At 42.2% G+C, this 27,035-nt stretch overlaps 1 long non-coding RNA gene across 1 annotated transcript in view; it reads right to left on the bottom strand.

Annotated features, from left to right (window-relative positions):
- LOC147696955 (uncharacterized) overlaps window positions 1-26,807 on the bottom strand; it is a 107,937-nt gene extending 81,130 nt beyond the window's left edge. The window contains exons 1-2 of the long non-coding RNA XR_015299271.1: window positions 26,686-26,807; window positions 156-221 (exon numbers count right to left, since the gene is read on the bottom strand). This is a non-coding gene — a long non-coding RNA (uncharacterized LOC147696955). The remainder of the gene's footprint in view (window positions 1-155; window positions 222-26,685) is intronic.
- Between the last annotated feature and the right edge of the window lie 228 nt (window positions 26,808-27,035).

The following is a 27,035-nucleotide window of genomic DNA, read 5'->3' as shown; positions in this document are numbered from 1 at the left end:
ATTGTCTCTTAATTATGAAGGAGCTTTATAAAGAAATTACATGTATCAGAGAAACCCTTCTTGGCCCTGTTCATTCCAGGTATTATGGACTGGTTCTCTGCTAAATTGCCTAGTCCATTAAACATAACTATTATTTAGAGCAAAGGGTCACTTACTGATAAGATCAGTCCCTGATATTCGTGAAGATTCTGTATTTGAGGTAGATTGTCCCAAATATCGCCCTGTATGTGTAAAGAAATAGTATGTTTCAGAAAAGACTTTCTTAATCCTCTTTGTTGCCAGTTTATGAACAGCTTTACAGCTAAACAGAACTGGTTCATTAAACATAGCTGATACCCAGAATAATAAATGTCAAGGTCACTGGAGGAGTGTGGCTCAATGGTTAGAGCAGCAGACCCTGATGCAGAGTTCTGGCCCAGCACCAGGGTTCAATTCCCGCCTCGGAGGGTCTTGGGCTCAATTTCCTCGGACCTGTTATTTCTTGCCTCGGTGCCTATTCTAATCATGGGTCCCACGCTGCAACTCTGGGCAATAGCTTGCTTAACCTCCACAACGGCCCCAAGAGCGCTAGGATGCCTGGCTTCACCCTGGGGGTGCCCAGGAGTGGACACTTCACAGGGAAAGCCAGGAGGGGTTCCACAGCGGTATGAGTAATAGCGCCAGGAAACCGCTTGGTGACAGTGCGCTCTACAAATACCTTGACATTTACATTTACATTTACATTACTAAAAACGTTGATGACCAATACTCGTAATAATTCTGCACAATGGGTGGATTGTCCCCAATAGTAAACTCGCCCTGTAGTCGAAAATGTTCAACTCTCTCTTTAAGTTAAATCTGTAACATATAACAGTCAGTTCTGCATTTTAGAGTCTGTGCACATGTTACTTGCTGAATTTGATTAATCATAGTATATATCAGGTGGATCATATAAATGACTAACCCTCTCAAACGCGTCCCAGTAGCCGGATTTATCATGCATACATCCTGTGTGTACTCAACTCCTACACACAGACCCCCATTACCAACAGAAGCCTAGTCATGCTAGTGCCTATATTACCATCAAAGTAAATATTCGATAAGTTTAAAAACATGATCATATAAAGACCTTGCACAACATCATATCAAAGAGATCGAGTAACTATTCTCTACATAAGTGGGTATTAGTGGCCTAATACAAACGCCTATCTCTTTTGCTAGTTGATGAATCTCTTCTATTCTATCATGTGTCTTGATAGCAATGCCGTAGCTCACAATATTTCATAACAGCGAAAGTCGGGTAGTCGTACTTTTTAGCAGGTGAATACTCCTAACGTGATTCTATTGTCCAAAAAGTACAACTCGAAAACCCGTTCTGAACTAGTTTACATGAGCTGCATATCACCTAACAGCCATATTTTAACAAGATATATAAGCCAAAACATTTCCCCATTGCCACCCGAATATCGATAGCACGTGGACTAGCTAGATGATTCTAACGTATCAAATCACAAAAATAATAACACAAAGCACTTTTTTTTTAATATCGCAACTCCACCAGTACTCACAATGCAATGTCGCATCCTCTGTATGGGCACAATTCATGCTGTATCTCCACAGTGTAAAGAAACAAGCGAGTATTTACTCTGGTTTTTATACCCTCTTTTAACTGCCCATACCTAATGATTGTCTACTTTGTCCTGCGATCACATGACCCGACCTAGCACGATAAGTGGCTTATTATTGCATGTGAGTTGTACCTATTTTTTGAGTGCATTCTACGGCATGACATGATTTTAGTCCCAGACAATATACGTTTTATGTTAATTGCCTACGAAATCAAGTTATTTTTGCATACGTAGTGTTCAAAAGACTCATTTTTGGTATTTCCTCAAAAAAATAAGTATCACGATATACCCAGCACGATAAGCGGCATATTAACGCCTGTGAGTTATACCTCTTTTTTGAGTGCATTCTACGGCATGGCATGGTTTTTGTCTCGAACAATGTTAGCTTAAAGTTTATTACCTAAAAAACAAATCATTTGCGAACACATATTGTTCAAAACATTCAATCTTGGTATTTTTCTCAAAAAAAAGGTGTCTCGATTGTCATCTGTATAGGCCAAATTATTTGCCACTTTTTGTACCCATTTAAATTTTACATATATAACTGTATTTAAATAGTACGCCTCCCCTTTTTAAACACGCTGTATGTTTTTATTGCTATCTTAGAGATTTTCAAGTTATAGTATTCCCTACTGCTGACATGAAACTATTGACTCTTCCTTTTGAAATTACTGGATGTGGGAATCCAAAACAACATTTTGCATAAAATGTTCCCTTTGACGTGTGTTTTCGTCGACAATATTTTCCACATCTATGACTTTGAAATTGTTGTCTTAAGCTGTTTTCTCTTCCTATTTTTGGAATGGCAAAGGTAACATAGTCTTCAATGAAAGACAAAACAGTTTAATCACAATCGGCTCCAAATGTAGGTGCTTTCTTGATCCATGTGAATATGAGGAGCACCTCTGGCTTGGTACTCCTTTCTCCAAAAGAAATCAATAACTTCTCCAAAAGGTGGATTATTTTTATAGCAGATAAAATACATCATAGCTTGAAACATATGCTTAAAATATCTGCACACATTTATAGGATCCAAGGAACACAGTTCTCCAGCTGTCTTCAATTCAATGTTTTTTTACATTTGAATTTGCTTGTCATAGAAATTCAAGTAAATTGTCCCATGCTCATTCAGCATAGCTAAGCGTAACAAACCACATAGGGGTTCCTAAGTTCTCTGTGCCGACAATACCAATACTCATTAGTACCACGTTGACACGCCATCAAATGAATTACCTGAGATTCTAAATGATCGTCTCTTTGTTGAACTTTGTCCAAAAATTCCTTTGCAGAAACATTTATAAGGTGAACTCCTGATTTTAATATGTGGTTCACTGCATATGAAATACAGAATACTTACAACATAAAGAGAACTAAAGATTCAAAGTATATTAATGACTACAATACAGTGATTTTGACAATGTGGAAGGCAAACATGGATATCAGTCAGTCAGTCAAAACAAATCATAAAAAACATTTCATATATATACAATCAATAATGACAATCAATTTACAATATACCATGAAGACCCATGATTATATATTAAATAAGACAGATAAAATCAAACATGATTATTGTCGGTGGCTGATCTTTTAGTTTTGTTCCGAACAGCAGCCACCAGAAAACTAGCAACACAGAAAATGTCGCGAGTGCTACTTAACATCTGCAAGTAAGTAAGAGCGGGCCTGACTTGTGAAAAACCTGCCTCTCTTAAAATAGGTACTAAAAAATGTTTCCGAATGTCAGAGTAGTACTCACAAAGCATAACAAAATGCAAAGTGTCTTGTATAGAAAAGTCATCACATTGGCATGGGTTAGAATTTTCAGGTTTGCCCCAGGTAGGAAAAACGCTAAGGGTTAAATGAATTAAATTAAATTGAAATCTAATCAAGAGGTGGCGATGCAAAGGTCTAGTTACTATTATTAAATATGGCTCAAGTGAGGGAGTAGTTAATAACACATAATTGCTCCTCGCGTTCCAATGTTAGCATATTTAACAAACTAGTCTTCGTCCAGCTTACATCCTCCCTTTTAATACCATCCGGTGAAGTGTAAATCTCGGGGCACCCTCATTTTGTGAACATTGATCTTATGTTTACAAGCCAGGGGACCCTATTAGATTTGTCCATAGATACACAATCACTTAAGATCAGATGGTTCAATGTGATTTCATGGTCAAGATCAACTCTGTCTCATCTTCCTGCTTTCACACCCTCTGCCTCCTTCGTAAGACCTTCAAATGGATCCCCCTCGAACACCGAAAGACAGTCACTCACGCCCTGGTCACCAGCAGACTCGACTACGGCAGCGCACTCTACGCCGGAATAAACAAAAACCTCATCCGCAAGCTACAGAACATCCAGAACGCCGCCGCAAGACTGGTCCTCAACCTGCCAAAACACTGCCACATCTCCCAGCACCTGCGCACACTCCACTGGCTCCCCGTCAAGGCGAGAATCACCTTTAAGATGCTCACCCACGCACACAAGGCCCTCCACGGCACCGGACCAGCATACCTGAACAGCCGGCTCAAATTCCACGCACCCCAAAGGACCCTACGATCAGCCCAGCTCTCCTATGCCGAGGTCCCCCGCACCAGAAAGACCAGATCGGGAGGCCGATCCTTCTCCTTCCTCGCAGCCAAAGCATGGAACGCCCTTCCGCTCCACCTCAGACAGACAACATCGCTCTCCATGTTCGCAAGAAACCTCAAAACCTGGCTCTTCGACAGACCCCCTCCTTGATGGAATGAAACCTGCACCCCCCCCCCCCACCTCTAGTGCCTTGAGACCCTTACGGGTGAGTAGTTGCGCTTTAACAAACTCCTGATTGATTGATTGATGGTTTGACCAAGTCTTTACCCAGCAGATCAGTGGGGCAACTTTCAACTGATCAGTAACATATCCTAACCCTAATTTCGTATGTAATGAAAAGGTTGGGGTAGACTGGGGTACTGCAAGAAGAGATCTTAAAAACTTTTTTTACGCGACTTGGATCTTCTCCTGCGATGTGTAACCCCATAGAGAGGCGCCATACGTAGCTATAGCCAAACATTTAGATTTATAAATTTTTTAAAGTGCTTCCATTGGTCTTGCCACCAGCCGCTTAGCAAAACCCATGAGTGCTGAGGTAGACCTGGCTACAGCATTATTTTTGAGCTTCTGTTGAGGTCCCCAGGTGCCTCTTTTATCGAAGAGGACCCCTAGATATGTAAAAACGGGCACCTTAGTTACCTCAGCACCATTACAAAAAAAGGATTTTAACTTCAATTTCCTACAGTGTTTACCAACCACCATGACATGTGACTTCTTGATGTTTACTTTCAGGTCCAGAGACCCCATGAAATCCCCAAAGGAGTCCAGCAGCCTCTGGAGGCCAAGGCCAGTACTGGCCAGTAAAACAGCGTCATCCGCATATAGGAGAACCGGGATTACTGAATCTCCTATATGCGGCACATCCAGGGAGGCCCCCCTAGGGACTTCTCCAGGGCGTTGATATATAAGGTAAAAAGGAGGGGGCCAGGATACATCCTTTCCTGATGCCCCTCTTAGAGCTAAAGTGACTGGTGCATCAACCATCACGTGTAATCCTGACTGACGCTACAAGACCCTGATGTAAAACAGCTAAAAAATTCACCAAAGGTGGGTCAATGCCTATATCCAACAAAAATTGACCAACATTTTGCCGGATTAACCAGGTCGAAGGCCGAGGAAAGGTCCATAAAACCCATATAAAGAAATCCTTCCTTGGCCACTGTATATTTACTTATCAGGAGCTGTAGATTCAGGCACTGATCTAGGGTGCTCCTCTTCTCCCTGAAGCCATATTGAAGGTTTGAGAAAACCCCTCTGCTATCTAACCAATCCCTGAGTTTATGCAAGATGAGTCGATCAAAGAGATTGGTCTGTAGCACGAAGGACGCCCTCTCTGCCCCTTTTTAAAGACAGGGATTTTAACGGATGTAGCCCATGATGCAGGAAACCCATTTAAACTTGAGGCATTATAAACATTAGTTAGAATCTAGGTCCAGAATTTCTGAAAATTTCCATATAGATGCACCGGGACCCCGTCCGGGCCTGGGGCTTTGTTTTTTGACATTTCCAGGATTGCTCTTTCTACTTCAGCCACTTCAAAAGTTATGGGAGACAAAGAATGTTTGGGAATATTATCATCTTCCAGAGAAGCAAGGCCCTCATTACCATAAATCTCCCTCAAATGAGAGAGCCATTAATCATCTGGAATGACACAATCCAGGGTTGTATTCTCTTGCTCCGAAAAAAAGCATGGTTAATAGTTGACCAAAATGAACTACTATCACGTAGAACTTCGATAGATAGAAGATTGTTCCACGCATCATCTTTTATTTCTTGTTTACGATTGGCAATAGCCAATGTATATATCTTCCTCAGGCTAGCAACAGAATCCCTGTCTCGTGGTCTTTTCTTCAGGGATTCAAGAAGAGCACCATGGGCTTTGGAACAGCTACTATCAAACCATCTTTCTGACTGGTTAGGTCTTACTTTGTTTTTTGCCTTTAGGTCATTTGCAATCTGGCTACATACGGACACATAGGCGCCAATAATCTCCACGGTAGGGGCAGAACTATCTAAACATTTTGCCAGATTTGCATCGGCCTTGATAAAGAAATACTCAAAAAAGGCTTCAGGGACCACCCTCGACCATTTAATCGTCCTGTCTTGATCTTTTGTGGTCAGGTGGCTAGCCCCCACAGTCACACTGTCCCTAGAACCAGTAGCTTCTCCTAGATACAACTCCAGGATAACCGGGTTATGGTCACTAAACACAGAAAGTACAACTTTATGCGACATGATCCTGGATAAAACACAGGAAGATAAGAAAATATAATCAATGACAGTACCTGACATTTTACCTTTAAATGTGGGGACCCTCTCCTCCCCATCACTAACACCTGACTCAAAAAGATTCATGTTAGCTAGGAGGTCCTCTAGGGCCTCTCCCTGCCTACTGTGTTCAAAATCTGGAACCACAGAGCCAGGAGGCCCTTGGTAATCATCTAGATGACAAGCCCATCTACATGCGTGAATGTGAAAATCACCCATGAGAATAATATCGAATACAGTGTTGTGTTTTGTTTTATATTCTGACAAAAAGCAATCCAGGGAGCCCAAATATTGATTAATAAGCTCACTCTCTCTGGATATCCATTAAGTTGCAGATAATTGGTTTTCTGTTGCTTGCTATGTTACTTCATATATAACCAAATCTGAAAAGACAGAGTTGAAAAAATTGTGGGAAGAAATTTCACAAGAGACTCTTGGTAACAAATTGTACAACTTTAGTTTGAAGATGCTTTCCCATTGAGAGTTTGGATCCTACGAATGTTAGGATCGGTTGACTTCTGCAAGTTTATATTCAAAGTCAAGAGGAATCATTTGGGTAAGTCTAGGTCTTGTTGCAACACAAAATTGAGTATTAAAATCTACCCCAAAAATTGAATTCTAAGCAATGAATTACCCAGAAAGTACAGATATTGTTAACACCAGTAGCGGCTGGTGGTGGGAGTGCTGCGAGGTGGTGAGGCAAGATGGGGAAGGAGCAGGGTGAGGGGTAGTAAACTTTGGAATATGGCCAAACAGAGGTAAGTAAACAAATAAATAAATAAAAAATAAATTTCATTGTGCGCTGCATTGCCAAATGCGATGCAGCGCGCGCATCAAAATGTATTTATTCATTAGTTTACTTACCTCTGTTCGGTCATATTCCATAATTTACTACCCCTCCAACCTGCTCCAACCCTACCCCCAACCCGCCTCACCACCCTGCAACACTCCCGGCACTGGCTGGCCGCTACTGAATAAAACTAATATGTTGGATACGTACTATCCCAAAAGGAGTGCACATCTGGAAAAACATATTTCTCTATGAAGTACTGCAACATTACAGTTATAAGAGAAATGTTACAGAAAATATAAATGACGAAAAATATGCAGTAATTGGATGTGATGGATGTTTGGTGAACCATGCCAAAGGAAATCTTATTAACACTGGAAACTCAGATGTGAAACTCCAGATAAAAGGACATTTTTCTATGTAGCACTTCTGCAACTCTTCATACCTTGGCGTAGTGAAATGGAATTACTTGGAGATTTTGACTGCTATGAAGATTCTTTTAATGTATATACAGAAAGCATTCAGTGCACAGTTTTTCCAACTTATCTACAAATGTTAAATGAATAAATTGAACATGAAAATAATATTGCAGCTAAATTAGCTTGAGACAGTTCTCAAGATAGTCAAAGTTCTGCTCCACTAGGTCAAGATCCAATAGGACAAACCATTCTTGAAAGCGAAGTAGCAATAACCATGAATTAAGTAGAAATGGCAACGCAACAAGCACAATAGGATAATATTGAGTTGGGAAACTTAGAAGAAAAACTAAATATTGAATAAATAGAAATATGTCAGCTAGTGACACAACAGATACAGCATGGTTTACTGCAAGAAAAAAATGCCATTGCACATCATTTAAACCTATTCAAATATATATCAGTGGACAAGTTGGAACAGGAAAACATTTCTTTATTAAAGTTTTGACCAGTTATCTACACAAAACCACAGAATCACATTTATCTTGTATTGTAACCACTCCAACTGGAATAGCACTACACAACATTAAAGGGATTACTATATATCGATTACTCATGATACCAGTTGAACATGAACATAAGTTGGAATATCAGAAGCTATCTGGAGAAGCTTGTTATGAAGTTTCAAGAGTACTCAAGAAGATGAAACTTCTAATCATTGTTGAGGTGAGCATGGTCTCAAACGTAATGCTTCGTTTGTACATTTATGAATACAACAGATTTTAAAAACATCTATCTATTTGGAGGAAAACATGTAATTCTATGCAGAGATTTACTACAACTTACTCCTGTAAAAAGACAACCTGTTTTTAAAACACTTCTCCATGAAGACACTAAGAAATCTTTGGAAGGTATTGCAAATGTCAACATTTGGTCACATTTTCAATATAAAGAACTTATTAAGAATATGCGTCAAGCAAGTAAAGAACAATATGGAAGCATTCTTCGGAAAAGTCGGTTCTAAGACTGCAGGTTTACAAAAGACTTTATATGTATATGTAAACTGTTTGGTAATTTTACGGCATAATTTGAATGTAGAAGAAGGTTTATTAAATGGAGCAATGGGAAAAGCTGTTGATTTTGTATATTTTCAGAACAGAGATGGAATTGAATTTTTGAAGATTAAATGTGATCAAATTGAAGAGGTAAAACAGTTCAGACATTGTATTGTTTGTTTTTGCTTGTACAAGACTTGTATGTTTGAGACAACAGTTTCCTCTTTCTTTAGCATATGCTGTAACTATTCATAAATCTCAAGTTTTAAGTGTAGACAGTGCTTTGGTAAATATTGGAAGTACAGTGTTTAAAGAAGGCATGACGTACGTTGCATTGTCTTGAGTAAGAACATTATCTGTTAGTTAGTTGATTGAATTTGATGAGAAAAGGATTAGTGCTGATGTAAATTGTGTAAGAGAGTACAATCGGTTAAGAAGACTTTATGCTCCTAACTTAGGTGAATATCCTGTATATTAAAAACGTGTAGTGTGTCCAAAACGGAAATATGACAAAAATACCCCCGAGATTCAAAAAAAGAAAACAATTCAAGAGAATGATGAAACTGCAAAGAAATTGGAAATGGACACTGTTGATGATATTGTAGGATACAATTTAGAACATAATTCAGATATCAACTGCTATGCTAAAGTTGTGTTTTATATAGAGGATCTTCATCATGAAATTATGAAAAATCTATAAAAAAGATTCTGTTCTTTACTACATTATATTTTTCTAAATTTGGTAACTGATAGAAGTAAAATCCATACTGCTTCAGGCATTCAGCATTTTTTGGATATATGTAATGGATCATTGAAATTTACATTAAATGTACAACAAGATAGACAATCATTTCTTATGTTTATGCTTGCTGTATTGGAAGACAAAGGAATAGAAATTAAAAGAATTTTGGGACTAAGTTACAGATGGGATCATAAATGTGAAGAGTGTTCCTTTTTTTTCTACCACTGAAATAGACACTGAACGATTCATATATTTGACAATACCAGATTGAGAATCAGTGTCTTTTAATAAATTAGTAAAAACAGCTATTCAAGATATGAAATGTTCTCATTGTATATCAGAAATGTTGTCTACATTATTTATATAAATTTGGACAATATGTCATTTAAATGCTACAACGTTGTAGAGCAGATGGAAGAAAATTGGAAACCAAAAATTAAAAATGTTGTTGCAAGTCAAGTAGCAATTTCAGGAAAAACTTTTAAAGCAGTAGCTATTATTTTCCATCATGGACCTACTACAACATCTGGACACTATACTGTGTATTTAAAGTGTAATAAAAGATGGACACATAGCAATGATGCCCATTTGGAATTCAAATGCAGGTTGCCTTTTGAATGACTAAATTCATATCTGATATTTTTGACATCATTGTTTTGAAAACATCATTCAGCCTACTGAGAAGATGTGAACACAAATTAATGAGTTTATTTTGGATATTTTCAATGCAAATGGATATGGAAACAATATTCCGCCTATTGAGAAGATGTGAACAATTACTGTTTGGAATATTATTTGTGCTAATTCATATTGCATTTGGAAAATTGTGTTTGAAAGAAGTAGTTTATATATTTGAGGTTTATATTATATGCAATGTAAATGAGAGTGTGCATTTTACAAAATGTACTTGAGAGAAATAAAAGACTTAGGGCCAGATGTAGGTAATCCCAATTTCCCTATTCTTAAATACTGAATTTTACCGATTCGGTATTCAAGAATAGGTAAATGGGATGCAGGTAATTTTTTATTAAAAATTACCGAATCGGTAAGATTCGGTAATTACTGAATCGGTATTTACTGATTCGGTAATTGCCATTCATTCCTATGGGCCTGGAGGCACATAGAATTGAATGGCAATTACCGAATCGGTAAATACCGATTCGGTAAAAGGGGGAAAACATTGAAGGGTGGCAGGGTGTCACTTTGACACCCTGTTGAACCCCTCAACTGTGTATGGGTGCACATGTGGCATACATACATGCCCTAAGGGCATGTATGTCTACCACATGTCACCTTTGAAAATGCACTGTTTTGCATTTTCTAAGGTATTTGTTATTTACTCCCAATTTATAGTTCTTTGTAAATAATGAATCCTAAAATGGGAAAAGCACTCATTTGAGTACACCCTACATTTCAGATTCTGTAATTTACCGATTCGGTATTTTTAAGAATCTGTAATTTACCGAATTCTTAAATACTGATTCGGTAAATTACCGAATCTGAAATGTAGCCACCTACATATGAAAAGCCTAATTCCGGTCGGTAACGGCTGAAATTCAGTAATTTCGTCTGTTACAGACCGGAATTAGGCTTCCTACATCTGGCCCTTAATGTAGTTGAAGAATGTACTTTAATCTCATTGATTGTTTTTTTCCCCCCAATGTTGTATGTTGATCTACATTGAAATCACTATGTATGGTAAAATTCAGGAGAATATGAGAACAGCAAAAAAAGGAAACTGAATATGTTTTGTAATTCTAAAATTATGTGTTGTCTTAAAAGTATAATATTACCTGCAATAACAGTTTTTCTTCTTCTTTTTTATGGAAGGTAATCGTAAAGTTTGAAAAGATTTAAAATTCAGTTTAAAAAACTACCGTAAAGTAGTTCTAGTGAGTTTTGTATCTTCTTTAGTAAAAAAAAGGTGAGATTAAATAATGTAACAAGCATGATAATGTGAACTAATGTTTACAGCCACTTTTACAGCACTCCTCAATTTTTTCAAACACTACCCATGCACTCATCTATACAGTTAGGCACTACTTCCACACTCCTCTAAACACCCAGGCACTATGCATGTACTTCTCCAATCACCTAGCCAGTACCCATACACTTCTACATCACCGAGACACTACCTATGTACTCCTCTAATCACCCAGGCACTACCCTTACACTTATGCAATCACTCAGGCACTAGCTATTCACCCAGTCACTACTCTTGCACTGCTGCAATCACCCAGGCACTATCCATGCACTCCTCCAATCGTTCAGCCATTACTACTTATAAAATCCCCCAGGCACTATGTATGCACTCTACCAATCACCCAGGCACTACACTACAGTCATGCAACTACCCAGACATTACTCATGCACTCCTCCAATTATCCACACACTACCCCTGCACTCATGCAATCACTTAGGCCTTACCCATGCATTCCTCCAATGACCCAGACATTACTTCTGTACTCATGCAATCACCTAGGTATTACCCACGCAGTCCTTAACACAAACTCATGTGGGACCCATGCCCTTATAATATCTCCCAGGCCCTACATATGCACTACTCTAATCAGCCATTTACCCCTGCATTTGTATTATCAACCAGGCACTACCCCAGCACTTATATAATCAAGCAGACACTCCCCCTGCACAGCTCCAATCACACAGGCACTACTGTTGTACTCATGCAATCACTCAGGCACTACCTAAGCAGTTATGCAATAACCTAGGCAGGGCCCCTGCACTCCTCCAATCCCCCAAGCACTATCCATGTAGTCCTGCAATCACCCAGGCAGTATACATACACTTATAAAATCACCCGGGCATTACTTATGCACTCTTCGAATCACCCAGGCACTACTGATGCACTCCACCATTTACCTGAGCATTATTTATATACTACTTCAGTCACACAGGCAGTAAGAAGAAACCCGGAGCCGGTGACCAACTCCAAGCTACCCGTGGAGGACAGGTGAGAATCACTGCCTGGTGCTCACCGGAGGAGTAAGCTGTGTGATTGTAAATGCACGTACAATAACCTGCAAAGCCAAGTTAATAAACCAACCTCACTGCACTGATATGTTGGCCCCACAGCAGGGTTTTAAGCGGGATGAAAAAGCTGGGGGGGTCGCTCAAAGAGGCGTGGACAATCTAATTAAGGGCATGGCTTAAAAACATGTAAACTAAAAATCTGTGTTTAGCACATTGTGCCGCCCGACCTGTATTTTGCTGTTTCTGCCAGTGCATCCAGATATGACACAATAAGTAACATTATACCTACAAGTCTGGACTATTGGCTTTGTCAATGGTTGTTAGTTGCATAAGATTAATAAGCAGCAACTATGGTTTGTATTTAATATTGAAAACGCTTCCACCTAAAGCCCAGGTGACCCCACGACAGTGTTGCTGCTACTGAGTTTAAAAAAGAGAAGGGAAATCCAGAGAGAAAATGACTCTCTTTGAAGGATTTCCCGTACCCTACGATGCTCACCTGGCATGACGTCATGCCGTAACTTCTCCACTAATGCGAAGTGAGCAACGTGAGCAGAGCACATGATGTGCCTGCTTTCACTGCAGTCTGAAAAAAAACGGACCGCCTGTGCTAGGGCACAAAACAGACCTCCATAGAGACCCATTACCAGGCCTCCTTTAAAAAACTGCCGGTGCTCAGTACCAGTGAGCCCATTTAAAGCCCTGGCCCAGAGACAAGTTACCGCTGCCTACCTCAAATAACTCCACAAAATATCTAAATTGTTGTGTGTGTGTGAATGTCACCAGACATAAAACAGCTCCGTGATGTAAGTTGATATTTCCATGAGATGTTACAATTATACCATCGGCATAAAATTATAAATGAACCTATAGTTCTATAAAATCAATGAATCTGGCACTGGGTGTATGCTCTGCGGCAGAGTAACACTGTTCACTCATTCGGTCTTTTCTAGGACCACATACGTTGCTGCACACACGGCTGTAATCCACTGCACAGGTCAGGAGGCTTTCCACCTTGGTAGTGTGGGCCCCACATTCTATGCAGCCCAGTCCGAAGGTCTTTGCTCTGCAAGTCTTCATCCACTACCAGGAAGTCACGATCTCTGCACTGGGTTTACATTCTGCATGGGTTAACACTGTGGTCACATCCTGTGTTTTGCACAATCACACATTCGAAGCAACCCGGTCCGAAATTCCAAGCTGCATAGTCCCACATTTCGCAGTAAGCAGTCTACTATTCTACCATTCTATGTAACTAGGTCCCTCTTCTATTCTCCTGCCCAATGTGCTACCCAGTCCCTGTGTTATCCAATGGGCAGAGATACACAGAAAGACACTTAATGCACAGCCACATCCTACGTAGCTTATTCTTTCTTCCGAGGGGCCAAAGACCACATTCTGCACTGCCCAGACTAGTCCAATGTGCTTGTCTGTCCAGTCCCACATTCTTCTACGTGCAGTCTCACTCTCAGACTAGCCAGCCACACACTCTAGGTTGCATAGAATTTACATGTCCACGTCACACCTTGCACATTGCCTAGTCCAGTGTTTTGTGCTGCTGTCCCGCGCTCTGTGCAGTCCATTCTTCTGTACTGCAATGCACAATGCAATGTGCTGCATACTGCAGTGCCACTTGTTTCTTTATGCAGTGCCCTCTCTCTGACCTGAATAAACTCGTATTCTGCATTGAGCATTCACCTTCAAACGGCTCTGTCCCATTCTCCTAACACACGTACCCTACGCGTTGTCTCTTCGTGCACCAGCGCTTGTCAATCAGTGTACATTACATACAAGCATTACGAGAAAGAACAGATTCCTTTAAAGTAGACCAGGCTATTGATATGCCATGGGTGAAGTTCCCTCTCACATTTGCTTGGTTTTGTGCCCACGAGAACACTTTGGTGTGCAGTGTACCATGTTACGCTTTGTTCTGTGTGCCACTGTGATTGTTGTATTTCATTGTACTGTGCACTTCACTGCCTGTGTGTGCATTCATTATCATATAGTTCCACTGCTAACATATTTCCATCTCCCCTGCCCTGCCTGCGCCTTGTCCTGTATGTTGAGAGTGTTTCCCACTTTCTCACTAGAACTTACAGAAAGACAATATAGAGGCATTTCATTTAAATTTTAGAGGTTTCAAATCAAAATATGCTAGATTTCAGGGTGGTAGGGAAAAGTGGTACATGGCAGGCCGTGCCGCCGGGGGGTGGGGGGGCCCCCTCTATGTGCTTTGCAGGGGGGGCCCCTCAAGTTTCGTTACGCCACTGCCGATGCCGATACCTCAATGCATCTCGCCCCCTGTACCGATGCATTGGTGTACAAGTCTTCGCAAACCCCATCAGCTTCCTTGTCAACGACACAGATCACTGCTCTTTGAAATGGCCATTGACCCTGCTACTGCGTGATGCATCTTGCCACAGGAACTCGCATTGCAACTCCTTGTCAATGGTACCTTGATACAGGCCTTAGCAGTTCTACAAAGGAGGTTGCATTTTTATGCCCAGGAACACAAGGTACTTTTCAATAGACTGAACTCAGTCATCTAATTGGTACGAGCTCCATCCCAGTCAGCCTGAACTTGTGACTTAGACATAGTCTACAGTGTCCAGATAACTGAGGTTGGCACTTTTTGCTTTTTAGTGCTTGACTTCACAACACATTTGAAATAGCGTATCTCCAGTTTCTAATACTAATAATGCGTGTGGAATTGTTCTTCAGTTGTGTTTTCAGTTTATTGCAATTTGGTTGCTGCATACATACGTTAAAGATTGCTTCCAAATTAAGCATGACGGGTTTTGTGCCAAGCTGCCAAAGGATTCAGCACAGATTAACTTGCAGTTTGCTTGTGTTTCACCCTCACAGCCAGTACCCCCAATTTCCTAGTAAAATGTAAAATGCACTTCAGTGATGAAATTCCACTTAGAATAGGTGCCTTATTTGTAATTGATATTATCAGCATTCACTATGTACTGTGTACTTACACCTTATAATTCAAATGATATTATTGCCTATACTAAATAAATAATAAACTGTAAAATAACTGGGGATTATTAATTTGCTATTTGCTAATAAATCAATTGTTTCAATTAAGCAAATCACTACAGTTTGTGGATATATGTAATGCTGTCACTAAAGTTAAAAAAGTTCAATCAAATTTGCTTCTTATCATCTAATTGCAGTTATTATAGAAGTGCATACTTATACATGTTGATAATTTCTGTCCAATAAAGAAGATGTCTAGAGCAAAAATGTTCAAATGGCATGTAGTCTATGTGTTAAACTGGGTGAACAATTTATGGAGAATGTGGGGACTCACGATTCAATGTTAATTCTTTTTAAAGTTACGCACTATGTGGACGTACAGTAAAAACGTTTGCTGCAGAAACAAACATCTTTCCCACAATCCTCCTCAGTGATTGACATTTTAGAGTTATTTAATAGATAAGTATTTAATATCTATTTCAGATTAATACTTGTGCTAAACCAATGCCCTCTCAAAGGTTATCATTGAAAAGAATAACAGATTAACATACACAGGGTTGGCTTTAAGGTGGTGGGACCGGTGTGCCGCACCTGTTGCTGACCTCAAGGGGCGCTGTGTTTAGATTAATCTATGAATTTAAAAGCACATGCTGCAGAGTTCCTTGTGCATTCAGCAGTTACAAGGCAGCACTAAAATTGTGATTAATGTTCCTCCTGGAAAGAGATGGAGTTTTGTCTAGTTGCAGTTTTGACTCACCATAAAGTAGCACAGAGTGTTAATGTGCCTGCTGCAGAGAATGCACACCATACTGACTACAGAGCTGTATATTGTGTGGATAGCTCAGTTGATTACTGCTGTTGTCATGGAGACCCTTGTGTTTCTTGCCCTTCCTAAGTTACAATGCTAATATGGTACAGTGGCCTATGCAATGTCTTCAAAGAGATGTATGCAAACTACATAGTGTAGGTTGTGACGATATGTTTTTTCCAAACTCTTTCATTATCTACTCCCAATGCTGCTGTAAAGGGTTCCTTTGGGTTGATGTACATTATCATTAGTAAAGCCAAACCCAACCATCACTTTAAAATAATTTTGAGAGAGTAGGAATGGCGAGATGAGGGGCCCTGTTGAAGGGTGAGAATCTGTGTAGATCATATACACAGGGTTGGCTTTAAGGTGGTGGGACCGGTGTGCCGCACCTGTTGCTGACCTCAAGGGGCGCTGTGTTTAGATTAATCTATGAATTTAAAAGCACATGCTGCAGAGTTCCTTGTGCATTCAGCAGTTACAAGGCAGCACTAAAATTGTGATTAATGTTCCTCCTGGAAAGAGATGGAGTTTTGTCTAGTTGCAGTTTTGACTCACCATAAAGTAGCACAGAGTGTTAATGTGCCTGCTGCAGAGAATGCACACCATACTGACTACAGAGCTGTATATTGTGTGGATAGCTCAGTTGATTACTGCTGTTGTCATGGAGACCCTTGTGTTTCTTGCCCTTCCTAAGTTACAATGCTAATATGGTACAGTGGCCTATGCAATGTCTTCAAAGAGATGTATGCAAACTACATAGTGTAGGTTGTGACGATATGTTTTTTCCAAACTCTTTCATTATCTACTCCCAATGCTGCTGTAAAGGGTTCCTTTGGGTTGATGTACATTATCATTAGTAAAGCCAAACCCAACCATCACTTTAAAATAATTTTGAGAGAGTAGGAATGGCGAGATGAGGGGCCCTGTTGAAGGGTGAGAATCTGTGTAGATCATTGGTGGGGGAGGCGAAAAAAAATTGATTTTTGCACCAGGCACCGCCAGCGCTAAAGCTGGCTCTGAACATACATAAATTCGGGTGACAGATTATTCACAGACATTACCACACATATTTTGGGACATAATTTTAGATGTGTTTTTTTTATTTGTAATCACTAGGGGCGCACCAGCAGCGTAAAAAATGTGCCTTGTTGCACCATATTTACAAAGTAACGCATCTAGGTAGATGCGTCACTTTGGAAACCCCTGTGCTACATCATACCTGCGCCAGGTATAATGTATGCAGGGGGCAGTCTGTCGCAAGAAAGGGTCATAGAAGTGACACAGTGCAATTTATAAGATTTCACTGCGCCACTTCTAGGACGCAAATGCGTCAATTTCTTACGCCTGCCTCACATCAGGAGTAAGACTGATGCAAGCCCTTTCACATGGGGCATGCCCATGTGAAAGAACACATTGCTGGAGTTGCGTCACTTTTGTGATACACTCCAGCAATGCGTCACTTTTGCCCCATACAGATACGTCAGAAATACTGACATTTCTGTAACTCCTTGCGCAATGATGCGTCATACTGTAAATATGACGCATCATTGTGTTGCAAGGAATGAAAAGTGACGCATCACTGTTTTCAGGCAGTAATGCGTCACTTTTCATAAATGAGGCCCTAAACATTTTTATAGTTTGTGAGCTGTGTTCGTTGTTACAGGTTAATGTAAGTCTTGCCATCGTTCTCTTCTTTCATAGCCAGCAAAACTTTTAATGACTTCCATATTAACTAAAGATAATTGGTACTATATAATATATTTTTATTTCATGAAGTTCAACGCACTTGCTTCTCTTCTCAGTCTCATCAACATTTCAAGAAACATTCCCATAGGCAATTATTTCTCTGCTTGCTTCACTGAATGCACGCAAAGTAGACTGCTTTGTTGCAGAACAATACAGACTGCTTAGCTCGGTCTTTATTCAGAGGCATAATCTCTCAAGCACACAAACATACACAATGACTCCAGCAACAGTGGCGTTGCAAGGGAGAGGGGGGTCCACACCGTGCTGTATGAATTTTGGGGGCTTCAGCCTCTCCCTCTTTTTTGCAGCCATCACAGGAATGGCCAGCACCACCCGACGCACATTCGTTCTTTCCTGCTGCTGTCGTGGGAATCACCAGCACCACCTGCTCTTGTATGCCACCGTGGGTGGAACTTGGACTATCTACACTACTGTCCAGTAATATTCAATCTATTTCTTTACCCCAACTATAATCCAAGGCAGTAACAGGAGTGAGGTTTGTGATGAAAATGTGGAGGAAGCAGGGACAGCTGCACACACCACAAAATATATGGAAGTCCTATGAGCATGTGCGGGCTACAGGACACTTTGAGAAATGCAGTTTTGTGCATTTTCTAAAGTTTGCAAAAGTTTGCACATGGTTACCAGTTTGCATTTGGAAAATTCTTCACACATGTGCTAAGGGAATCACAATTTGCGATTCCCTATTTGTTGTCACAATTTAGGCAATCACACTTTTTGCGATTACCTTAAATTGCGACTACAAGGCCTTTCATACATCATGAAAGGCTATTTTGCATGCACAAAGGAACGATTTTACCAAATCTCATTATTTGCTAATGCAAAAACGTTCATACATGGCGTTTCAAAGGTGATCTCTCTGATCAGTCTTGCCCCATTTTCCATAGGAAGCCTTCCTCCCTTTCAAGATCTCACCCTCTTAAATGGATTTTCATCTCTAAAGTTCTCTAAACTGTGTTACAGAGAATAGGCAGGAATGCCCCATATTTAGAAGAATTCAACACATCACTGTCCTTGTCCCTGCGCTTGCTCCGTTTGACTGTCTAGCACCAACGCAGGCACTCTTGCACCATGGGCCAAGGGGGCCTCCTTTGTAGACAGGATTTTTTGTGCAGGAAGGGATATCTTCCTGCACAGAAACAATCCTGAAAGACAAATTCCTCTTTCTATGTGTGCTGCAGAATCTAGAACACAGAAAGAGGAAGTAAGAAGGAGAACTAAAGATATTTCTCCTTGTTACGCCTCACCTGGGGAGGTGTATCTTAATGGCGCATTCACAGGTTTACCAGTTCTGATGAATATGGGACTGCATAAAAAACCATGGTAGTCAATGGGCTTGGAATGCCTCACAGGCCAGATTAAAGCAACACAGCGATTTGTACTGCATAACTGTACTTGAGATTTATGAAGCCAGTCAGGGTCATGCAAGGTGAGTATCCTTGCCTGGCTTCATAAATCTCGTTTGCATTATATCTATTATATGTATTTGTCCATCAAATATAAACATGTTATGCCCCTGAGTCTATCGCGCTCAAGTTCAGGTTGATAATTCACTGCACCTGATATTTCTCAGGTTTGTTGGCTGTTTTGTGAAGTCCTTTCTATCTCTTATTGTGTGAGTGAGCCATACCCGAGTGGGCGGACTAATAACTTTGCATATGAGCCCAAAGTGCACTTTTGACTGTCTAACATTCACCTCGATCGATTTTGTAATAGTTGAAATGTCTCAATGACACAACAACTTTATTTACAGTAGCTGGTTCTCTTGCATGACATAATGAAGACAGAGCAAGTTTCCATTGTAAGTTATTATCAGCGATATCATTAAAACGAAATACAATTCCTCTTTATTACAGTTTCCTGAAAAACAAACGTGTACCCACCGTTTGCACTGATACTGATAAGCGGCACAGACAGCAGTCCAAATTTGCCTTCCAAATGGCCAAGTAAGCCGGTCTCGGATGACTGACCCTTTTCATGTGTTAATCTGGAAAAAGTGATTATCAGCTTCAATTGTTAGCAAAGAAAAGCATTCCTGAAGAAACAGGGAGCATCGTTTATTCAAAGATGTAAACTGCATGCGAAAACATTTATTTGTTTTGCACCTAAACGATTCAGAAGTGAACATTAATTTAAAAGACATTAAAGACGTATATACAAAGCAAGCTCTCTTTTCTTCAGTCGCATGTTTACATCTTTTTTCAATCTGAGAATGTGATGCACATGAAATTGCACTTCAAACTTTTCAGTGAGGCCCCTGACATCATAAGACTGACTATTTTTGTGTGTAATTTTATTTTTTCAGTTTTCTGTCAGAAAACATACAGTTAGAATTGCAGTTTAGCACATTTAGGTACATACATACGCATATTTAATTGTGTGATAGGTGTCAAGGAAGTTCATGAGGGTCAGATAAGGGTCGAGGAACAGATCCATCAAACATTCATGCTACCATGCATATGGAACCCGTAGGTCACCAACAATGAGGATCTCTACACGGTGAATGCAAAGTTGTTACGATGTCTGCTCGGCGGCAAAATCCACAGATTCGTGCAGGATAAATGAATGCTCACTATCAAGCGATTTGTGCGCAGCTAGTGCAGTCCTTAAGTCATATCCCAGCTAAAGCTGTGTCACCCTCCCCCATGTCCCGCCCCCCTTCATCCAGGGCCGTTTCTAGGTGTTTTGCTGCCCTAGGCGAGAATTGAAAAATGCCGCCCCCTCCCTTTTACTACTAATTATTCACAAGAGTAATATAACCCCTACCTACCCTCACACGCCAACCCCGGAAGCCACTGAAGGCCTAAACAACTACGCAAGCAAACGAACCACAGGTGTGTGTCACACGCCTGCATCTGGCTGCCTACTGCACCTATAGCCATATTAGAAGAACATTGATTTCCATAACATCCCTGTTTGATTGACAGCAGAAATGTCTTACACAAGCTTTGAACGGGAAAGTCTTGCTTATATTGCAAAAAGTTTTTAAAAGCACCCGCGCTCCTGCGAGGCCTACACAGATGCAGAATGGTTGCTCCCTATGGTGTAAGGTCTGATCAACCTCGCTCCTCCTACGGACCCCAGAGCATGGAAGAAGGGACGAGGCAGTGTCTCAACTACTCTTGGAAGCAGAGTCCCGCTGTGTGTGTTTTTAACCTCCTGGGCCATGACAGCCCCTGTCTGTTTGTTCCCGCTGGGAGGACCAGATAGACAGCCACCTGCTCCATAGAAAGGGGCAGTTAGGAGGGTGGATGGATGAGAACTGGGTCAATTTTGGTCTGAAGGAGGTGCCGCCGCTGGGAAGCGTTCAGGGACACCCACATGACTGGGGCTGTTGGCATTGCAAATCAGTCCTTAAACTCCAGACAGTCGGAGTATGTATTGGCATTTTATATAGCGCACTACTTACCCGTAGGGTCCCAAGGCGCTTCGACCGCTGCGAAACCCTTCCTGGCTTCCCTGAGAGATGGTCCCTTAATGGGTATCTCCAGGGTGAGACCAGGCATCCCCGGCGGTCTGGTGGGGCCGTTAGTGAAGATGAGGCAAGCTAATGCCCAGAGTTGCCGAGTGTGATCGCTGATCAGAGTGGGCACCGAGGCGAGAGAATTATCGAGTCCGCTGACCCTGGTCCAGAAACCTGCCGCGCCGGGAATCGAACCCTGGTCCCGGGCCGTCCTCTGCTCTCGGGTCTGCCGCCTCTAACCAGTAGAGTGGGCGAGGAGATGATACCCCATCCCGGTTTCCTTTCAACTCCCTCACAGGACATTTTCCCTTTCTCTTTGAAGAGGGCGTCCCCACCCCAATCCCAGCGGAAGGAAAAAAACCTACAGGGCTGTATCCTGGTGAATGCAAAGTGATTTTAGACACTGACTACTCCCGGCCTGACCAGCCTGGTGCCACCACAGCCTCTTAAGCTTAAAAAATGCGACGTTACAACAGCTAATCGCCTCACATGTTCGTGCCTATCTTCTCACATTTAGATCAGACTGCAGATGCGATTTAGGCACCCCCGCCCACCTGCCCAAGACATGCTCCTGCCGTTCTTTACTGCCGTTCTTTACACAGCTTTTAGGCCAGGAGTGTCAGAGCCACGGGGTACAGACAGACCTCCTTGCAGGGGAGGAAGAGACGTGAAATGAAACAACTGTTCAACTTTCCTTTTTGCCCTTATCCCGTTGGTGTAAAGACAGGGCCGGCACCTTGACCAACAAGGGTGGCATTTCACAACAATTGCTGTAGAGATAGGGAGCGAGCAGAGAACGGCTGTAGGCTTTGCACGTCTCACTACAGATTCCATGTCAAGAAAGTGCGCCAAGAAAGGCCTCGCTCGTTAATATTTACAACGCATGCACCTCCCTCACACACAGTGAGGAGGAGCGAGAGAGAAACAGAGGGAATAAGAGAAAGAGGAAGAGAGACGGGCGACTGACAGCGTCAGAGAAGGAAAAGTGGACATTATTTCGACCACTAAATGAATCCTACCATGTCCATAATACACCGGCTGGGCTGGCACCTAATGTCTCTCACACCACATGCAACAGAAGCAGGCTGCAGAATCGGCCAACCAGTCCTTGCCTTGATGCTCCTGACTCCTCCTCTCAGCTCCACAGCACTCAGTCTGCTGTGTGCCAAGAGACTAATCAAAAGGTAGCAGGCCTGTCCCTCGTAATTTCATTGGTCCAGTCTCTCTGGGGGCAGGCCAGCAACAAGAAGCAGGGCCGTCACAAGTAGCGCGTTCGCGCTATGAATGATTAACAGCCCTGATTATTATAGATTATATGAAAAATGATTTCCCCCTTTTGCCGCCCTAGGCGGCTGCCTAGTCTGGCCTAATGGTAGAAACGGCCCTGCCTTCATCTCTCAGTCCTTCTAAGTTTTTCCCAGAACTCAGCATACTGTTCCAATTCTCAAGATCTCTCTTCGTCAGTGCGCAACCTCCGAGGCCTTCATTCCTCCGTCACCGCCCACTCTGAAAGGTCTGACCTCGTCTTGGTGTAAGCCGCGGGTGGGGGAGGGGGGCGGGGCGGGGCTGGCCCGGTGTATTGATTGCTATACGGCGTCGCGCCTGCAGGAGGCCCGGTTGGGAAAACTTAAATTACATTTTCTCTCCCCTTCGTAAGAAGTTGTAACCGCCCCCTCCAACAATGACGTATTGAGAGTTCCACATCTACTCTGGTCACCCTGTGTGACTCTCCGAGTACATCATGTGGAGTTGCATGCAGGTTCATGCTAAGTGACGTAAATCTGCAGGTGCTAGCTATCTTGCAGCTGGTCCTGCGGAATACGCTCCATGTAAAGGAGACGTTGTCAGATATGCTTGATAAAGAAAATGGAAATGCACCAGCTTAAAGAGGCAATACTAGCCACTTTGTGTACCTGCGTTTGTGCTCTGTGCCATTCACTTTCCGATAATGGAGACTCTTAGGGGTTTATTTACAAACCCCTTTCGCCTCCGGTGCATCACTTTTAACATGGGAAAAAGTGACGAACCAACGGTGCAAGGAGATTGTAAATAGTTCCTGTCCCAAGCTGCTTGTTTCAGAGCAACATTTGTCTGTCAGATTTTAGCCTGCATTTACTCGGGATATAATACCCTTAAAGGAGCCAGGGTCCAGATTTACCTGAAAGAAATGTGACAGCTCAAGCTCCTCAGGGAAAGAGCGCCAGATTTGCATACTATAAAAGGAGAGGGGAAGGAGTGCCATTATACTCAAAACTACTCTGTTCATAACTGTCCAGAATGATGCCCATATTGAATTAATACTGGAGATCCTGGTCGTGGGTGATGCATGATATCAGATGCTTCATGTATCCCAGGGCATCCCTTCTGCCGGAAGATCAGCTTCACCTTTATACTTTAAGGTGGTCAAGGGGTAGAGTATCATCTTGTGGCAGTTGATGCGGAGTCAACACCATGCCAAAATGCTCCAGTAGCTGTATGAGAACAGGTACTGAGTGTTCAGGGTCTCTTAGACACATCAGAGTATCATCTGCGTACAATGACACAAAGTGGTTGTGATCTCCCTCTGGGGCACTTCAATTGCGCAATTGGTCCCTCAGGTATATCGCCAGTGGCTCCATTGCCATTGCAAATGGGAGCAACCACAATTTGCAGCCTTGCTGTGTAACCCTCTCAATCCTAAAGGTCTCAGAGATCTCTGCACCTAACTGCACTTTCGCTGTGGGTAAGCTATACAGTAGTTGGACCCATGATAGGACCACGTTCCCCAGTGCCATGCGATGTAGGACATCCCATAGGAATGGCCAAGACAGGGTGTTAAAAGCATTTTCTATGTCCAATGCTACCTAAGCTTCCTCAAAGATGGACACCTGAGTTTCATGCACCACATGGGACAGTCAGCGTAGGTTCATGTGGGAGCCCCTCCCTGGCATGAAACCACACTGATCATTGTGCACTAAGTGTGAAACAACTGAGCCCAGATGCAGATTTAAGATCTTTGAGAACAAAGTAACATCTAGAATCAGCATAGAGAGCTGTCTGTATGAACGTGGGTCAACAGGGTCCTTGCCCGGTTTTGGAAGCACAAGTATTTCCACTTCCCTCATGTGCATCGAAAGTACTCAAAGCTAATGTGCTTCCAAAAGAGTCTCCAGTAGTTCTGGGAGAAAAGTGGCGAAATGGGCCTGGTAGAATTGAACTGGGAGTCCATTGGGACGCAAATATTATCCCCCCCACAATGACATGAAGCACTTCACTGAGTTCCTCCAGAGTTATTGCCTCTCTGAGTCCCTCTGCCTGTCCTGACGTCAGTTGGGGAATAGCCACCCAATCCAGGAACCCTTCCGGTCTGGGGGTCTGCACTGATCCAGTGTATACCTTAGCGAGAAGGACATGCAGGAGCTGGGTAATAGCTGTCTGCCCCCTAACCAATGCCCTGCTAGGACTGCATAAGGCAGGAATAGTTGGTGGGGGATGTTCTTGCTTAAGTAGTCAAGCCAACATTCGTCCCGATCTGTTGCTGTCTCTATGGAGACATTGACGATAGTCCTTCCAGATGTGACAATCCAGCCTATCCGAGACAGTTGCCACAGCCCTATAAGCCTCTGTCAGTATTATCTCTGCCTGCTCCCGCCCCCTACATGTGACACTGCAGTCCTGCAAGCATTAGTGAGGAGAAACCGGTCCTATCTGCTATGTATGCCATGGGTACGAGAGTAACACGAGTACTCCTGTGCCACAGGATGAAGCTCCTGCCACATCCGCAAACTGAAGGCGAGTCATAACCTCCCACAGCCTAGCCACTGTTATACCTGGCATCATTGGCATGTATTTTGTTTCCATTTACTTCCTATGTTTTGCTGTGTGTTGGACTTCGTTTTGCTGGTCTAGATGCTTTCGGCACTTTGCCACTGCTGTTCAGTGCAAAAGTGCAAGTGCTCCCTCTGTAAACTGTTGTTATGGATTGGTGATTCCACGATTGTCATATTTGGTTTTGTATTAAGTCCCTAGTACAGTGTACTGTGTGTGCCCAGGGCCTGTAAATCAAATGTTGCTAGTGGGCTTGCAGCACTGATTGTGCCACCAACACAAGCAGCCTTTCAAAGGTAACTCAGACCTGCCACTGCAGTGTCTGTGTGCAGTTTAGTATATAAGTAACAAAAGGGGGAGAGAGAGAGAGAGTTATCGTATGGATTCGTTCTCCCTAACCGTATACGCATAAACATAGAGAATCCAACTGTGAATAGGGGGTGTTCCCTACAGTGGTGGGGAGCACACAGTGTTTGTAAAATACATCTCACACACCAAAAGAACCCTTAGTGTCATGCTTCATCATTGGAGTCTTCGCATCCCTCTACGGGATGCGGCGTGCTGCGACCTACGACTACGCGGGAGCACTTACTTTGGTATTTATGTGTGGTGCTTGTGAGGGTTTGAATAATAATGTGCGTGAGTGGTGGGGTTATTTAAATGAGTGATAATTAAAAAGGACCTGGCTCATGGGGTAGACACAACATTTGTTTTAATGGGCCCAAAAGTCAACCCCTAAAGTAGACCCAAGGTACACCTGTGGGCAGGGTGCAGTATATGTGAAAGGTAGGACATGCCCTCATGTGTCTGTAATGTCCTGATAGTGAAATACTGCCAATTTCTATTTACACTATTGCAAGGGCATCTGTCCCATAGGATAGAATGGAGACTTAACTTATACCATCTTATAAGTATAACTGCCCATGGTGTCAAGAATTCACCTGTGACAACATGATCTGTGTTTCTATTGGTACAATCGCAAGTGTAGAATTGGAGTAATATTCATTTGAAACATAGTAATGTGATTTGGTTTTAGCAATGTTTGTTGCTTTCTGGTAATTCAGAAGTCAATGCTTGTTGGTTCTAGTATTTAACTCATGTAAAAGTCTTCAGTCGCGTTGGGCACAGCGCACGTTTCTAACTGTGTTCAACCTACACGTGCCTTGAGAAACCAACGCCCTGCTCGGAGACTATAAAAGCGCCCTCGTTATCTGCCAAGACACTTCGCTTCGTCTTTCCCAGCGTCTCAGCGAGAGTTCCTGATTCGAGTTCCGCAAGACCCCGTCTGCCTCCCGCCTGCTTCCTGAGTCTTCCAAAGATCCCATCTACTACCCGACCCTTCCCCTGGCTTCCTGAATCCTCTCCTTACCCTCTGCGAGTTTTTTCCTTACCTGCATCAAGACCTCCGCTGGAGTTTCGGTGTTCGCCCGGTTTCCTGCTCCGATTCCAGTCTTCTCTTCGACGCTGATCTCCGCATCGGCTCCAGACCCAGCTTCCTCCCATTGGCTTCCGGTGTACGTCCTGCGAGTCAAAGTAAGATCGTTCTTAGTATCTACGCAACGAAAATAACAACAAACAAACATTGGTAACAGCAGTGAGTTCGAGGTTCAGTTATTAGTTTATTTAAGGAGAATTGTGTAAAGATAATTGATAGAACCTACTAGAGTGCTTTTAAAGAACATTGACAAAGACAATTTGAACAGAAAAAGCATTGGCAAAGGCAAATCGAATTAAAAGCAGT

This window comes from Lissotriton vulgaris, chromosome 8 (assembly GCF_964263255.1).
Source record: "Lissotriton vulgaris chromosome 8, aLisVul1.2, whole genome shotgun sequence".
Classification (NCBI taxonomy): Eukaryota; Metazoa; Chordata; class Amphibia; order Caudata; family Salamandridae; genus Lissotriton; species Lissotriton vulgaris.
The sequence above is the reverse complement of the archived record's forward strand: the minus strand, read 5'-3'. Positions and strand labels throughout refer to the sequence as shown.